This window comes from Macrobrachium nipponense, chromosome 1 (assembly GCF_015104395.2).
Source record: "Macrobrachium nipponense isolate FS-2020 chromosome 1, ASM1510439v2, whole genome shotgun sequence".
NCBI classification, from domain to species: Eukaryota; Metazoa; Arthropoda; class Malacostraca; order Decapoda; family Palaemonidae; genus Macrobrachium; species Macrobrachium nipponense.
Window position 1 is genome coordinate 188810976 of NC_087200.1, and position 14247 is coordinate 188825222.

A 14247-nucleotide genomic window follows, 5' to 3' on the forward strand; every position below is an offset into this window, starting at 1 on the left:
TCTTTGTGCTTACAGAGCCCAATCAATCATTAACGTATATCTTATCTATCGCTTTGTTCTCTTGTTGTTTGCTTTTGGTTTATCAGTTTTATAGCCTTGTTACCTTTTCTCTTCTATACGATTTCGTTTTCATTTCATCTTCTTATTTTGACATACAAAACTGACTACCAAACTTATTAACTGCAGCAAAGCCAAGGGAAACGAAGTTCATACAAGCTGTATTGAAGAAACAAAAGCTTGAGAAGTTTGCAGAACTTTCAAACCAGGAGTGAAGGGTACATTGCAGCCAAGGGCTTGAATTAACAATGAGCACGAAATCATACTTGTGGTGGATTTTACCCAATTCAAATCTTGGCTGACCTATGCATTCAGCTCCCAACGTCAACACGTTTCCATTCTTGACAGACCCATCCATGTATTAATTATCTCCGCATGGTACAAGCAGCATGTATTCTTAACAGTAGGATTGTATCTGACCAGGCAGTGTGTTTATTTATTTATTTATTTATTTATTTATTTATTTATTTATTTATTTATTTTACAGAGAGCATCCTACAATAACTAACTCTCCTCTTCTATTTCTTTCACAGGTTGCTATATACATCCAGTCAGCTTAACACCAACAACAGGAGCAGCACTTAATGGAACAGTGGGCAACTGTTAGCGTAAGTATTGCTTCACTCAAGTCTCGAGTGATGCTTGTTACGGCAATTAAAGCATGATACATTGAGCGATCTTAGGGTAGCCTTCACAGGGCATTTACACCTACACACATCATAAGACTAATTTTAATAAAGTTGCCAAGAATTCCCATTCAAGTTCTATTTCATTCGTGAAGACCACGACGTTAGCAGTTTAACATGAAGCATACTTCGACATAATAAAACGACTACTTATCCTTACAGGATCGTTAAAATGTGCAACATTTATCTTTCAGCTCCCTTACAATTCTTTCCAGCATTCCTTCGTTCATTTAAGTAATCATGAAAGAGGCAATAATCAAGAAACAACTATACCGCATTTTTAAATGTAAAACAGTGGAGTAATTAAATGATAGAGCAATAGTAAAGTCAACAAGTCATTCGGTCATAAGGTCGTCAATAAAGCAAACTAAGCCGCAATTGAAAGAGAAGAAATTTTGTATGGAAAGAATATATATATAAAAAAGCCATGCATTCGTAATAGACAGAAATCAAATAAAAAATGCGCTGAAGTTTCTTTGGCGCGACAGAATTTTCTGTCCGGTGGTGGCCTCGACCACGGCCCACAAATCTCTTAGCCGCGACCCATGAAACTCAGCCACGGTCCGGTGGTGGCCTATGTTGTTGGTAACATTAATCTTGAATAAAATGAAAACTACAGGGGCCGGGGGGCTGCAATTCGGTATCTTAGATGATTAGAGGCTGGATGATCAACATAGCAATTTGCAGCCCTCTAGGTTCAGTAGTTTTTAAGAGCTGAAGGAAACAGCAATTACCAAATCTCATCTGCTCGTAAGAAATTCGAACTCGAGCTGGAAATATCTGCAAACATCACTTCCTAAGAGCGAGGTTCACAGGATGCAAAATGATAACGTCACCAGTGGATGACTTTAAAAAGATACCAAATGTTTACAAATCAATTTTTTTTTATTTCAAACACGTTTTTATAAATATGTAATGAAAATGATAAAATAATGACTTGAGACACAAGGATTTTCTTACATTTAATCATGTTTACAAAAATAAAAGTGTGGCCGGCAAGCACGTAAGGAAATGCCTAAAAAAAAAGCTAAAAAAAAAAAAAAAAAAAAAAAAAAAAAAAAAAAAAAAAAAAAAAACTATTTCCTGTAGCATTTCCTAACATGTTTGGCGCGCATGCTTTTATTTTTTATACACGATTAATTGTAAGAAAATCTTGGTGTGTCTCAGAAAATAATTTTTTCCTTTTTTTTGTTTTCTTAATTAATAAATTTTAGCCTTGGCAGAACTTGTAACCGGTTTATGATTGATGCTAACAAAACTGAACGAGATATCGTATAATATCCTGTCGAGCCAAAGAAGGTTTGAAAAATCAGTAGAGTTATTAACTTTTTCTACAAAGTCACAGAAGGTATGAAAAATCCAAGAGTTTTTCACTTCATACAAATCCTGAGATACTGGGAGAGATCAATGTTGACCTACTGATCATGTAAGGTTGTATTGTCACCACGAGCGAGTAACCAAGCAAAATTTCAAGTCCCTCAGACGAAGGAATCAGATCGAAAATGGAGTAACAAGATTTGACCAACAAACAAACAGACGAAAAATTAAGCTAAATAAAAGCCTATAAAAATACTGTCATTGCCACATCGTGAAAGTACGTAACATAAAAAATGTCAGTTGCTTCAAGGCATGAATAATCACGACATCGTAATAGATATATTACTCTCATCAAACTTAAACCATTGGCAATATCAGATGGTCTTTCATGAATGAGCTACCACATCAAGTACTACTCCATTTAATATGGCTTCCATTTAGGTCACAGAAAATGTTCAACGTTGTGTGTTCAGGAACTAGCAAAACACAACCTGTTTTACCAGCAGGTGCTTCTCTCATGGGATACCGACCAAGAAACATCGTCCGATCCAAGGTAACAGAATTCCTTTGGTCGAACAATCTACCACTGTGTTAAGGGCGCGATGGTCTGAAATTCGTGAGGCACCGGCACCAAGCGTTCCGTGACAGACTAATCAAGAAAGACAGCCCTTTTCGAAGTTAATTTCCACACTTCTTCAGAAGTATGAATTTGAGCTTGGATGGCGTCGCGTGTAACGGAAACTGTGGCTGAGCATCATGGTACGATTGGTTGTAGAGAGAAGGATGCAGAATAAACAACATCAGTCCTAAAGATTTCCTACCCATGACCATACCACTATACTAAATTCACATTAACCGTGTTTTTAATGTCTACGCCAGTCCCTTACGACGCTCCTGATTGGCTGTTGATAAGCCAATCACAGGGCTGGAAACTCAGTCTCTCGAGAGAGTTCACATAAGCAGAAAGCATGTTCCACCTCTCCTGAGAGATACTGATTGGTTTATCAACAGCCAATCAGGAGCGTCGTAAGGGACTGGCCTAGACATCAAATGTACGGTTGATGTGAATCTTCTATAGTATCTCCCATTCCTAAGCTCAGAGCGTTCATTTATGTCCCTCACAATGTCAATACCAAAACGTTAAGCAATCGTTGGACGTAAACTCACTACTCTTCCTTAAACATTTGCGCTCCAGCTCCGAAGCCCTGAAACGCATAAAACACTCGCTACCCAAAAGCAACTTCAGCAACTACAATATGCTTCCATAAGCTCTCGGCTTATGGCGGCTTACTTCTTCAAATACCGCATTGGAAATCCTCTTAGGGTTCGCACTCTCTTTTTACCTTACCCAACACCTCGCCCTTCTTTTCTCTCTAGTCTTTTCCGGCGATGTTTCCTCACTCGGCGCTGCTCCCGCCATTTTCCTCTCTCAGCTCAGCGGACACCCCCCCCCCCCCCCCATCACAAACACCAACCCAAACCCCCTTCAAGCTGCCTAAAGTCCTGTCTAGAACTTAGTCGCCTTAATTTTTCTGTTTCCAGCATGAAGACTAATATGTCTACAGCACACATATTCAGCTTAAATTCTCTCTCTCTCTCTCTCAACGCTTATTATTAATTCGGGAAGGCAAGGAAGCGGATATTTTCTAAATTTCTTCAAACTTTAACATATATGGTGTCTCTCAATCTCTACACACGATCACATGCACAAACATAACTTCACTAGGCAAAGAAAACCCAAATAGTAACGAAACCTGAACTTCCAGGCATATAATCGCTGGCGACTGACAACCCGAAACTAAGACCCTGAAAATATACGGCTAAATACTGCAAACAGGAAAAGGTAAAATATGGTGATGGGCTGAGGCCAGACTCGTTTAGTCTCCGGCTTCATGGATGAGTGAACCGACCTTCATAATCATTGATTCAGTATAAAAGAAGACAACGTCACAAAAAATCTTTTCGGGAGGAAGCGAAGATAACTAGTATTGTACTGGCGCTACACTTGACAACAATGAAATGACAGACATCATTATTGTAATCGTTATGGTAAATTATTACCGAATATTTTATCTTCGTAGAACAGCTTTCTACTGTTAAACACACGAATGTTGTGTAGTTATGTATGCATGTTTACTTATTACAACTTTACGTTATACAACTTCAGATTTTTTTTCTTTAACGAAATGCGCTTTTCATTTGGCCGGCCAATTTCCCAGGAATTAAAATTGAAACAGATCTTTGCTTAACATTGTAAAATATATAATGGTTGCTTCCGGTGCTCTATACTCGTCCACATTCATGTAAAAACGAGGCTATCAAAACTGACTGTAATAAATTCGGGCAAATATTAGGAGGCAAATCTAAAATGCAAGTTAGTATGGCTGTTACAGTATATATTGCTTGAAGGAACGCGCCATTGACAATAACAGTTCTATCTATAAAAAAAAAGTAAAAAATGAAGGATAAAAGTGTAAATCGCAGTCACAATATTACTTGGTACAAGAAATTGGCCACTCTTCAATGACATACATAGGTAAGGTACATAAAAAGTAATAAGTCAGCACGTAAATAGAACACTAGTTCATATATAGTTACGAAGTTAGAAGCGTTCAAACATAGAGACCAAAAGTTAATACATAAACTGATAAAGAGAAATAAACTGAAAATGTTTAAAATCAATCTTCGTAGAACTTCATTCACATTGATATTTAATGACTGAATATTTAAAAGTAATCTCTCACAACCCTCCTAATGTGGATTAAATGTGGGTTTCGGATTTGATACACATCGCCTCTTGTTATCGACATTTTTCTTCGTCTGCTGCGACAAGAACCACAATTCGTACAGTTTCAATGATCTCTTTCTTTTTAATTTTGATAACACTGTAGCGAATTCAGATGATATACACACACACACACACACACACACACACATTATACATATATATATATATATATATATATATATATATATATATATATATATATATATATACAGATATACAGACAGATATTAGTGTCTAATCCATAGTTTATGAGGCTGCTGAGATTGACAGGAACCATCCCGATGCCTGTTTCAAGTCCAATTTCGGCCCCAATAAGAAGTGGGGGTGAAAAGAGATAGGAAGGGGGTGACATAAAAATAACCGAATACCATATATATAGATATATATAATATATATTATATATATATATTATATATATATATATATATATATATACATATATATGAGTGATGAAATAACGTCCAAAGCATCAAATGACACAGGTTAAGAGTTAAGTCGAAAGCATTGCAGACGGAAATATTTCAGAGGTGCTGGTCACATGAAGAAAGAATAATTTACACAAATACACATATAATATGTATTTGTGTAAATGAATTTTTCTCACATACATCCTAACACTTTTTATATTCACAAACATTAGGCTACGAAAGTCGTTCAATAACCAGTTCACTCAAACTCGACAAAAGTTAAAGCAGAAAGAGAGATCACTGAGGCTTGGAAATCATAATTGTACGACAGATAAATTAGTCATTTACAGCAAAGTGAGTGTCTATGGAAAACTCTCTCTCTCTCAGGAAATAGTCGCTGTTATCCAAACGGCAGATAAAAGATAAAATTAGATTACTAGACTAAGGATAGAGTTGAAGACATCTCAAACTCAGATAAATGATCGAATTCTCTCGTCTCTAAGAAGAAGAAGTAGAGAGAGAGAGAGAGAGAGAGAGAGAGAGAGAGAGAGAGAGAGGTCACTTCCCAAAAGGTCTGCATAATCTTAATGAAACATGTGACAGTGAATTCATCCGAAGGATTAAAACCGGGTAATACTCTGCTGATGGATTCAACGAAGCTAAAAGGCTGGATTTGATATTAATCATTCGATTAGAATAACACGGTCTGAGAAGCGCAACGAGAGTGATAAGTAAACACTCTGAGATGGACGACACACACGCACATATTTATAATATACATATATATATATATATATATATATATATATATATATATATATATATATATATATATATATATATATAATATATATATATACATGTGTGTGTGCGACTTTTCTGGTTTCCTACAACATACAAGCTCAGGATATGGCATGCAAACCACATGCCTCCTCTGTTCATTTGGTAATTTTTTTCACATCTCACAGGGCTGCAAGAATCCCAATCTCTATCTGGTAATCCAGTGGCTTCATTAAAAAGATTAACCTCGTTTGCACCGCTCACGAACACTACGGTGGCAGTCCACATCGAAAAGACTAACTTTATGTCATTCTAAAATTTCTGGATAGTAGCTTGCCTTTCGTTAAAGAGGGCTCAAAAGGGAAATCAGCCTGGAGAGAGAGACAATTTATAATCAAGATAATAAAACAAATAAACAAATATGAGGGAACAGAAAATAAGTCCTAAACAACTGAACTCAGAAGACGTCAACAGTAAGCTGGAATGAATTTGATCATCGTCTAAAAATCTGAAGGTCGGATGTCTCCAAAAGACAAGACTATTTCACATTTCAGTTGTATGCAAAGGAAAACTGCTAGAAAACTGAGTAGCATTAAACCTGATACTAGCAGAATGCCTAGTGTTGCGAGCAAATACAGCTAGGTTAGGTAGAGAAGAGTGCAGAGGTAGTCTGACGTTGTCGTACATTTTGTGTAAGAAACGATGACTGACTTTTGTGACGCAAGCCAACATTAAGAGTTGGCAAAATAAACTGCACTGATGCCATGACTCCATCCAAGACCTTCTGAAAAGAGAGTCAGCATCCAGAGACCACACTGGAGAAAAGCAACGTATAGAAGGAAGAAGAAAAGACTTCAAGCGCACAAGTATCAGTTTTACCACAAAACACTCAAGCATTTCGGCAGAGAACCAACTTTTTCAGGAACAGAGGCGACAATATTGCCTATATGCTTCTGAAAAGTCAATCTCTTATCAGAATTGACGCCTAAAATCTTTAATGAGTCCCTGACATTTAGAATAGAATAGAGTATACAATCAAGGCCGAAGGCCAAGCGCTGGGACCTAAGAGGTCACTCAGCGCTGAAAGGAAAATTGACAGTAATATGTTACAAATGTGTAACAGGAGGAAAACCTCGCAGTTGCACTTTGAAACAATTGTTAGCGAGGGTGGACAGTCGAAGGGAGGAGAATATGAATGGAGATACAGTAAAAGCAATGAAAGAGGTTGTAGCTAAGGGCTGAAGGGAAGCTGCAATGACCCTTAAGTAATGCCTACAAGTGCACAACCCCCACCGTGGATATTTAAATGTAACTTTTGAGAAACTAATGAAAGTTTCAGCAAATGGCGCACGAAAGTTAGGTATTGGTCGTAAAGCCTCATATATTTATAAGAGTAATCAAATCAAAACAACCTGTTTTAGGTCGTTTGTGCTTGCTTTACTAGAATACTGTTCTCCTGTGTGAATGTCTGCCTCTGCCAGAGATTTACCTCTTTTAGATAAGTGTTGCTCGTGGTGGTAGGTTTCTGTTTCATAACAGCAGCAGTTATGACTTGGACAATCGACGGATGGTCTCTTGTTTGTCAATTTTTCATTAGGTGTATTTCAACAGAGATCTTTCACATTCACAGCTGAATCCAGATCCCCTTATCTATCGAGAGCAACCAAATTCGTTGAACAGCAGCATCAATATGCATTAAATGTGCCTCGCTGTCGAACTTCTCAGTTCCCGAGGTCCGTTATGCCTCACCCCATCGGACTGTGGAACTCTCTCCCAAAAGGATCTTGCAATTGGAACTTTGGAAGTTCGTGAGAAGATGCAATGCATTACTACCCTGATACGGCATTCCTTGAATTTTTATACATTTTTATCTACTTATTAATTTCTATTCCTTTTCTTAAAAAAATTAGGATCCCTTCTTTATGCACTCCCCTTACTTCTTCCTAATGAACACCATTTTTCTTTGGAAGCTTGTTCCATGTGAATAGGTGTCATCTTCTGAATACCATTTCAATATAAATCAATATACAACGATAAAGGTGTTCTGGATCGACTAATAATCACTCTTTAGAGTTTCATATGGGCTAAATTTCAAGTCCCAAAACCTACTGTACTCATGAAAACGTGCCAGATCTCAATATAACGATTCTACAAACACCGACTGAAGGCACAAAGGAACAAAGTTAGAAGAGTAGCATCGTTGGCGTCTGCAATCAATTTCTTCTCCAGGCCTTACCACACGTCATTATACTCGTTTTTTTTTTCCATCTATCCACCCGCCTGTGGTGTTTGCGTATGGTAACACTGCGTCCCGGGCTTTAGATAGTTACAATCAGCGTACATCAACAATAATAACAATATCCTGTTTCGAATATTAACGGTGTAATTCGCATACAGTAAATTATTGAAACACTTTTCAGTTGCAAATGTACACCCAGATATACTTTTATTTACCTAAAACTTACACAAAGCATAACTATCTAAAGCCCGGGACGCAGTGTTACCATACGGAAACACCACAGGCGGGCGGACAGATGGAAAAAAACAGAGTATAGTATATATATATTATTAGATGATAAAATGCAAAGGTCCAAGATCACTAACCTGAGGAACACTTGATATGACATGACGAAAGCCGTTGTGTTGAAAGGGTGCAAGCGATACAAAGCAACCTATTCCAGATTGTTGCTTCCAATATGTGATACTAAAGCGAGGATTGGTACGAGAATAGCTAAGATTCAGGCTCCATTAGATGAGGCTTGAGCTTTCCTTTGCCAGAAAGTAAATCCGAAGCAACACATTTAGACAAAATTATTGGGTGTGATTAGGTTTCCTAACATTAATAGGGAAATATAGCAACCTTAAGCCCACGAAACATTCGTAGGGAAAAAGTGATCTTGGATTTTTACGATAACATATCTTTGGAGTGTCAAATAAGGTGAAAATAAATACTCTCAAAACAAAGGCGGAAGTCAAACGTACGTAGGAACAAACATGTATCCTCATATATTCTAGATATTCCTCCCCCTTTTCTTAATTAGTCAAACCCATTTTTTGTTTCGTATACGAATTTTTATTATTATCTATTATTATTACCACCGTTACTACTTAGTTTACCGAGGGCATTTACATTTCCGGGATTTCTACTCTGCAAGGCTGGGTCGATGCAGGAATTTGCGATTGCAAGAGCTTTTGAATGAGATGGTCAGTCAAGTTGAAAAGTAATGCGAGATCTGCAGCTGGGACGAAGGACCGCCGCGAAGAACCTCGAGTACCATCTACAGTGTGCCACGCGAGGCATACTATAGTTGGTACATTATTTCGGAAATGGGGTGGTTAATCGCATTTAGGATAATTTGCCAATCCCTCCCTCCTCTACGTTACCAGGGTTTCCTCAGAAAATGCATGTTAAATCTTTACTCACTGAAAACCAACTGCCAATAAATATATACTAAAAACTTATCAACACCATTCAAAATTCATATCAGAGCCCTTGATTAACACAGTTCTTGGTCATATTTCGTACTATAACAACTTTTATAACAACAATAAGTAAATTATTTTTCTGCAAACTCAATTTTACAGTTTCTTCGTCTACATAAAGCACCCTTCATTTAGTATAATTACATAACATTTCTGGTTACAAGAAATTTTATACAATCATCAACATCACATTCTTTGCGGTGACTTGGAACTCGCTGTTTATACCACATCCTTCCAAGGGAAAATTCTGACGAGAGTATCTCCAATTTCTGTTCCCATCCCTCTTCTATTTGGAAAACTGCCTGAAAACATCAAGTCGTGGCTTCCTTCCAACTTCCTTTCATAGCTTTGACCCCTTGTCTAAAATAGTCCTGTCACATCAATAAAACTAATATTCTGGATATCCAAATTTATTTTCTCAAGGATATTTCATCGTAACCAAACAAGACATTCGTCTTTCATTTTATCTGTTTCATTTTTAACACATGCCAACCATACTATCATCAATGTTACTTGCGTAATAGCAATCTATTAAGTCCAAGTTTAGCCCTCAGCAGACATTTATAAACAGATAGGACAAACAAAAAAAACTTGCCTAACTGAGGAAGAAGCCTCAGTATAATAAAATCAAATGTGACCTCAAACACTCTATCCAGTTAAAATGTTAACAGCAGATATCAGCTAGAATGATCAGACCTAGGAGGGAAACTCGGAAAAATACATGGATAAACAATTTAACGAACGTACACCGACTAACGAAAAAATCTTCAACTGCAAATTGTGATAATGAGAGGAACAAGCGGATATAAGCCAACGGGATCATTAGCGATTACGGAGACAATGGTGAATGGGGGAATAGCTTAGAGGAGGAGGAGGAGGAGGAGGAGGAGGAGGAGGAGGAGGAGGAGGAGGAGGAAGGCGGGTTAATGAGTACGAAAGGTGTCCCTTTTCTAAGAAGATTAGGTCACTGCACTGAAAATTAAACTGTACTTCACAGGCGGTCACAAAATACGATTTATCTAAAAAAAATTAATATTAATAAAACGACCATCTGACAATAATTCCCGTCTCCCTTTCTCTTGCTAACGATAGAACGGCATGAGAAAAGTAAGTATTAAAAAGTCAAACATTAAATTAGAAGCACGTAGAAAATCATAAAATTGGCTTCCAAAATAACTAATCAAGGGACTGTTATACAAGACGTCCCCCACATGAGAAAATCTTGGAAACTCGGAATGAACTATGACGTTCCGAGTCGAGGACTCTAGAAGACAATGACGCGGCTGATTATTAACTTCTATTTTGCTGTTCCCCAACGATAAACGCTGAACTTGAAGATAATGGTTTAACGAAACGTCCCACGGAGATCATTCAATTAACACGAGAGATCAAGAAAGAGACAGGGAGGACTGTCTATAATATAGACAGTTGTAGAGGGAAAGTATGAAGAGAAGGTCTGAAAGAAAAATGAATGTGATCATATAGACTCTATATGATCACATTCATTTTTCTTTCAGACCTTCTCTTCATACTTTCCCTCTACAACTGTTTTTCCACTCGTACCGCATTCTGTTAAATCAGAACCTTCATTTAGTCAGTCAAATAGAACTGCATTTACTGGTAATAACTAGAATATTCACGCTATCATTCACAGACAAACCTTTCAATTAAAATATCGTAACTCTCCTCCCTGGCCTCTTCCCCAAATGCATGCCTGTCATATCAAGAGAACACCTGTGAGAAATTTCTCAAGTCTACGTAATGTCCTAGCTCGCTTATGCTGCAAGACAGTTTGTAACAGTAATCGCGCATCACTAAAGTACTTTATCAAAAGAGGTCAAATGTTGACTGAATATATGAATATGAAAGTGAAAACAAATTCAACACCTACAGTAGGCAAAAAAAAAAAAAAAAAAAAAAAAATAGGAATAAGCAAATTGTTTAGACACAAATAATAATGGCACCTTCACACACTTCCAAAGAACGTCCTAATGAAAAAATAAGGAGGTTTAATTTAATCTACGGTAAAGCATTACGCCAATAGTTGAATTATACAAAACTTCCCTGGTGTAAACGGAAACGATCCTTCTCTGATTGAAATCAACGTCCATACCACAAACACAGCTTTATCGTTTCAGAAAAATGGCGAGAATGAGTTGCAATGCAAGCGAATGAGTAATATCAATTACATCAAATTGCAGCCAATATTCCCTTGGCGCATTCTGGGTCGATGATGAAAGCTAGTCGGTTAGCGCTGTGAAGTTTATCTAACATGCATAAATAGGTGGCAAGCAGTACCTTAAGGACTGTGCCCGATGCTTTCCCTCTTTACGTTTTTATTTATTTTTTTCTTTTTTATCCATCTGGTGTGGATCGCCTTTTCATCAAAGAAAAATCGTAACCCTGTCAAAGAGAACTGAGATGTAAGCAAACTCAATACCAATTTTAATCATCCTGCGAAAATCGACAGGATGATTGCCACTTTTTCATCACTGACTGTATCTTGGCAATTTACTCATTGCCTTTATTCCGATTCGGTTTCATGCCACCGAAGTAAAACATGAAAAAAAAAACACATTCATTACCAAATATGCACAGTACATACATAAATGTGTGTGACTGCAGTTGAATGTGTGCCCGCCATAGGAGGGTCACAGTGCGTTATTATGTCTTTCCTTGTGGGATATGCCAGGGAAGCCCATCAAAGAACACCATTATGATAAGGAATAACGCGTGAGTAGTCTGAACCAAGTGAAAACCAAAAGTGTACCTTGTAATCCCCGCGAAATCATGGCACAAAATTGAAAACGATGAAATCTTATTAATACCGGGAGCATAAACGCAGGTATGTAGGTAGTAATTAGAATCGATGTTGAATCCGTGGGTTGCATCACTTGGGTCAATGAAGGTAATAATTTATATTATGAAAAAGTAGAGAGAACATGTGATGGAGAGCCACCAGCCACTCATTCTATGTCTACAAACATCGTTCGAAATAAATATCTTCAGCTTGTCATTGTGAGACCTTCAAGAACATAAAGGAGTATGTATCCACTACTGTTATTTCTATTATACCGCACTTTTGACTTCTATCATTTCTATCAGTGATGTTCTAGATCTAGGAATCTACTCTAATTCCAACTCTAATACCAATGCCAGTATTATGTAACGGAAAGAACACGTTAAATTAATCTGTTATCGAGACTCTTTGAAAATAGCAGTAGGGCTGAAGTCCCTGAGCACGAGAGTTGAAAACAAGGCGCAACCAGGCTCCCCTCTGCTCTGGACTGAACGAAAACTGTTCACGTAAAAAGAGCCAAAGGGCCAAAGAGCACAACACAAAACTCTCTGCAACAACAAACAGCTGGAGGCGAAGTCCAGTCTGCTTCAAAACAATTTCTTTACAAAAGACCGAAACGGAAAAATGTATAAGCGTTTCATTCTTTATGTTTATGGAAGCTGTATTCTATTAAAATATCTTAAAGTCGAGCTACCATTCAGTAAGACCGCTCCAAAATTCAAGCGCACTTTACACATATGCTGTTTCCAGTGTGCCATGTGCGTTGGCGTGTAAGCAAGTATGTATACCAGAGTATATTTACACACACACATACATACTACATATATATATATATATATATATATATATATATATATATATATATATATATATATATATATATATATATATATATATATATATATATAAAACGGCAACCAATCTACAAAACAGATTTCGAAGACGTCGTCAATAGTATAATGAGCACCGTTACCAAAATCTCAACTTCTCGCTAATCATATAAGGAAAAAGCTATTGAGCCATCAAAACCAGATAAAGGTAAGGGTACCGTTTCGTAATTACTCTATGAGAATTCGATATTTGTAAGATGTCTTCAACACGATATACAGAAAGCAAGCTTGAAAACAGAAGACAAGATCACCTACACACAAAGAAATCTAACAAAGAACTACTCGATTAGTGATGAAGAACGACTCTTCTCCATGAATACTATACGGATTCCCGAAAGCACATGAAAATGGAATGGCAGTAACACCTATATTTTCCGCCTTTCAAACACATTCTACAAACTTGTCAAATTTCTTATCAGTGTATTACGAAATGTCCGAAGGTGTAATGTTTGCAAGCTTTCACATGACCTCCCTATATGAAAATGCTCCTTTCAATGAAAAAGTTGATATGGTAATAGTGAACAGGTTACAAAAATATTTCAAAACTGCGTTTAAATGCCTCGTAACTTATGCATAAACGATAATCACATTTTAATCAGTAATTTCCATCACGAACAATTTGAAGGTTTCTCCAAGGAATCTCCACTTTCAGTCCCAGCGGCTCACATATTTCTATCCTCATGAGAAGAGGCGGCTCGGTGACTGGCCCCTGGGGTTAAACCAATTTTCTATCACAGGTATGCTAACGACACACTTTTAGTATTGGGGCATCTGAATCATGTAAAATTGATCCATGACTACGTAAATGGTAAAGCTTGTATTGAGTTTACCGCAAAACGTGAAGAAAATATTCTCCACTCTCTAGATGTAAGCACTTGCTAAAACCAGCAGTCATTTTTTTTATTTAAAACATTTTTATAAATCCAATTGCACTGCTCTTGGAATGGAGTTCCAAGGCGCTACATTTTTAAAATCTAAATTTTATAGCACGAAGACGTTATGACACTGATCACAAAGCCTACGGCTTGCAGTTCTTGGC

General features: G+C 37.2%; 1 protein-coding gene across 1 annotated transcript in view; it reads left to right on the top strand.

Annotated features, from left to right (window-relative positions):
* The window catches only part of LOC135219936 (uncharacterized), a gene marked incomplete in the record, with an annotated part of 835576 nt that overhangs the window by 655782 nt on the left and 165547 nt on the right, over window positions 1-14247 (top strand). Inside the window, 1 exon segment of the mRNA XM_064257169.1 lies at window positions 591-665.